Source organism: Elephantulus edwardii, unplaced genomic scaffold, assembly GCF_000299155.1.
Source record: "Elephantulus edwardii isolate Elephantulus edwardi_28Jun2011 unplaced genomic scaffold, EleEdw1.0 scaffold00168, whole genome shotgun sequence".
NCBI lineage: Eukaryota > Metazoa > Chordata > Mammalia > Macroscelidea > Macroscelididae > Elephantulus > Elephantulus edwardii.
In genome coordinates this window covers 5,823,355-5,828,040 of record NW_006399918.1, presented here as the reverse complement: position 1 = coordinate 5,828,040, position 4,686 = coordinate 5,823,355, and the positions used below count along the sequence as shown (strand labels likewise).

Below are 4,686 nucleotides of genomic sequence, written 5' to 3'. Positions count from 1 at the left end.
GGAAAAAATATGGTTCACTGCCAAAAATAATCATCTAAGCACAATCCAATGATGATGACAATATCGAAGAAAATAAGGAAAGATATCAAAAACATACTCAGAGAGAGGGAGACATACACACAAGAGAAAAAGTAACAATATGGCCCCCTTCCTTGTTGGCAATTTTCTTAAATTCAAATGTATTAAACTTTCCAATCAAGAGGTAGAGTGGCATGATTGTTTAAAAAAACATGATCCCTTCTTACTCAGATGGGATAAATAATGTATACTGCATTGAAACAGATAAGAGAGAGAACTATTTAAAAGGTATATATGATTAGGTATTATTGTCATGACAGGAGTCCAGAACGAAGGCTGCATAGTAGAGTGAACTTGGAGGGAGGGATCGTATACCAATGAAAGTATTTTTTCTTTTACCTTTCAAAGAGAAGGGCAAACTGGGCAGCAGGGGAGGGGGGGAGTTGTGGGCAGGGAGAAAAATGCAACAATGAATGAATGGAAATCTAAAATCTCTGTAAACGCTCACTAGAATTAATAAAATAAAATTTTCAAAAAATAATAAATTCAACTAAGGATGTGAAACATTTTTTCAGTGAAAACTATAAAGCACTGTTGAAAAAAAAATTTTTTTTTGAAAAGCCTTGTTGAAGTTCATTTCAGAAGACCTCCTTTCCTCATGGATTGAAAAACTTAATATTATTAAGACATCAATGAAACACAAAATTATACATAGATTTAATAAAATTTTCTTCCAAGATCCAAAATTCCATTTGTTATTAGAAAAGAAAAAGTCCCATGCAATTTATATGCTGTGTTTTGAGTATGTTCAAACCTCAAAGACTCGTCTTCCTGCACTATACAAGACAACACTCTTTATATAATATTATTCATCATCTTCTCACTGGCCAAGTTATCCTAAAGTAAATCACCAGGTCCTTCTTCCTTAAAGACAAAGAAAGAATATGAAAGTAAAACAATTAAAAACAAAGAAAGAATACTAAAAGCAGCCTGGGTAAAACCAAGCATTTACTGCAAAGTAAAACTGATAGAACTAAATTCCATTTTCTTAGGAAAAACTATACAGACAAGAAGACAATGAAATGGCATATATAAACTCTGAAAGGAAAAAAAATGCCAATCAAGAATTCTTTACCCAAGAAAACAATCTATCAAATATGATGGTGAAATTAGGACATTTCCAGATAAACAGGAACTAAGGGTATTTCTGAAAACTAGAACAATCTTAAAAAAAAATACTAAAGGATTTCTTTGAACAAAGAAAAACAGCAAGTCAAAATTATCATAACTGGCTGTTTTGCTCAGACACTGACCCAGACATAGAAATATGCATAGTATAATAAACATAATAGCCTAAAAATTAGGAAACCAGAGGTATAGATAACTTAGGACAATTATAATGGAAAAGGAGAGAATAAGCTTATACACAGAACTTCTAAGTTAAAAGAAAATAAAAACAATTTTATATAAAAGTCAATTATTTAGCACTTTGAATCATAATTTAAGAATAACCTCTAAGAAAAATTTTAAAACTCATCAAAATAAAAAATGGAGAAACATGTACAACCAGAACAGGATAAAACTGATGAATATTACCTTCTAAAAATCAAACCCTCTGTGCATCAAAACCTTTTCGAGCAGAGTAAAAAGAAAGCCCACAGACTAGGAATAAAACTTGGCAACAACATTTTAGACAAAGGTCTTATAACTAAAATGTATAGAATACTACAGGGCCACTTCCAGAAAAGATTGATAACTTAATTAAAAAATGGGGAAAAGATATGAAAGCACTTTACAAAAGAAGACATCCAGATGGCCAACAAACACCTGAAAAGTAAAGAAGGGTATTATGATTGGCCAAGAGGACATAACGATAATTAATACCTATGCGTTTTATGACAGAGGGACATAGAGATAAAGCAAATGTTAACAGATTTGAAAAGAGAAATAGAAAACTCTATAATAATAGTAGGACACTTCAACATACCACTTTCAGTGAAGAATAGAATGACTTTAAAAACTCAGTAAAGATGCAGCATAATTAAACAGTTGGTTTGTCTAGACATATACAGAACACTCCACTCAACAAGAGCCTAATATCCAATTTTCCCCAGTTGAGATGGAATATTTTCCAGAACAGATCATAGGGTAAGTCCCAAAGCAAGTCTCAAAAATTAAAAATCATAAAAACACTCCAAAGTATATTCTTAGAACACAATGTTATAAAATACAGGGCCTCCACCTCTGGTGGCCTTGTGGCAAGAAGCTGCACTGCAATCCTGAGGGCACGCAGTTCAAGTCCTTCAGCTGCTCCACAGGAGAAAGATGGGCAATCTCCTCGTAAGTAATTAACTGGCTCTGAAAACCCACTGGAGGATCAACTATTAGTCAGTTCCACTCAATGATACACAATTACAACCATGAGAAGAAGACTAATAAACCAAACGCTTTAAAAGACTCTTCACAAAAGAGGACATTGCTGCTGCTTCTGGTTGAGGGCGTTATGGCTTCAAGGTTATTTCGTGGAGCTGGAGCATTGGCCGCTCAGGCCTTGAGGGTCCGCAGTCCCAATGGCGTCGCTGTTGTGCGCTCGATGGCGTCTGGAGGTGGTGTGCCTACCGATGATGATCAGGCGACAGGGTTGGAGCAGGAGGTCATGATGGCTGCCCGGAAAGGCCAGGATCCATACAATATGCTTGCTCCAAAGGCAGCTACAGGCACTAAGGAAGATCCTAATTTAGTTCCCTCCATCACCAATAAGCGAATAGTAGGCTGCATCTGTAAAGAAGACAACAGTGTTGTAATCTAGTTTTGGCTACACAAAGGCGATGTGCAGCGATGCCCTAATTGTGGGACCCATTACAAGCTGGTGCCCCACCAGTTAGCTCACTGAGTGAGCCCCTAATTGTGCTCATGCTCCCACTGACGTAGTCTAAATGTGCTGGAATGTTTCCTTCTTTCTAATAAAGACTAGCCACTGCTTTGGCTCCTTCTCCCATTAAAAAAAAACAAAACACACACACACACAGAGGACATTCAGATTACTAACAATCAGAGAGATGCAAATCAAAACAACGATGAGATACCACCTCACTCTAGCAGCAGCAGGCAAGTTCAACAAAACAGCAAACAATATATGTGGAGAGATTAGAACTATTATGCACTGTTGGTGTAATAGTAAAATGATACAACCGCTACGGAGGATGGTTTGATATTTCCTCAAAAAGCTGAACATATAAATCCCATGTTGTTATTGTTGTTAGGTGTTGTCAAGTACAACTCATAGCAACCATTCTCACAGTCTCTGACACACTCAAGCCCATTGCCACAGTCACCATGTCAACCCACCTGGTTGAGGCTCTTCTTTTCTTTGACTCAGCTATTCCACTGCTAGGAATATATCCCAAGGAAATCAAAACTGATATATAAATGGATATTTTTACACCTATGTTTACAGCAACATTATTCACAATAACAAGAAAATGGATGCAGCCCAAATGCCCATGAACAAATGAATGGATTGAGAAATTTTGATACATCCACACAATGGAATACTATACAGCACTAAGGAAAAATGATTTTGTAAAATGCTTGGGAAACAATAAAGAGGATTTTGTTGAGTGAATTCTCTCAGTCATATACACAAGGATAAATATTGCATATTGCATAAGGCCACTATTGTGAAAACAGAAAGATGACTGGGTAAAATGTGTATAAATGTTCAAAAGGAAAAGGAGAGAAGGGGGACAGCAAATGATGAATGGGAAAAAATTACTAAATAACAGAATTTATTGAGTGAAGGGGGGACAAAGTATTAATAAAGGTTTAATGGAGGCTTGAAATGACAGGGTGATAATAGGAATAGAGTAATGATAATTAATCATATATGAATGATTGCAAAAGACACAAAGTACATCTACAAAACACAATGAGTATGAATTATTATATGTAACAAAACAGATTTAAATAACAAATCAACAACAGAAAATCAATGGAAAAAACCAAATAAATGTAAATCACATAGCACCTTGAACACTATAGGGTAATCAAAGAATTTTTTTTTTAATTTAAGCAAATGAAAATAAAAACACAGCATACAAAATCTTTGGGACTCAGCAAAAGCAGTAGTCAGAGGTCAAGTTATAGCAATAATCCCACACATCAAAAAAGAAGAACCAAAGTAAATGTTTTAACACAACATCTCCAATAATTACTAAAAGAAAAGCAAGTATAGCCTACAGTATCCAGAAGAAGGAAAATAATAAAGATATTAGCAGAAATAAATTGATGTTGATAGGTGCTGTTAAGTGGAGTACAACTCATAATGATCCTGTAAACAAAAGATCTGAACCCTGTTCTATATTGTGCCGTGCTCACATTTTTTGTGTTATAATATTGTTTTATTAAGATATTGATATACATAATGCTTTATTAGCCAACGTTCATACAGACTTTCAAAAAACTAATAATCTAACATTAAATACTTACAATTACAGTAAAAAAGTACTATCCAACTATTTTGTGCATTAATAGCATAAATCTTTCAATATTAGATACCATAGTATAAGAAGAGGGTAATGCTGACTGTGATAGCTGCGGTCAATTGAGCTAGGTGATTCTCAGTGATTTGGCAGTTACATAATGATGAAACCTGGCAGTTATGTAATG

The 4,686-nt window shown here is 34.8% G+C and overlaps 1 pseudogene; it reads left to right on the top strand.

Moving 5' to 3' along the window:
- Positions 1-2,521: 2,521 nt before the first annotated feature.
- LOC102843728 lies at positions 2,522-2,911 on the top strand (annotated as a pseudogene).
- The last annotated feature ends 1,775 nt before the right edge of the window (positions 2,912-4,686 follow it).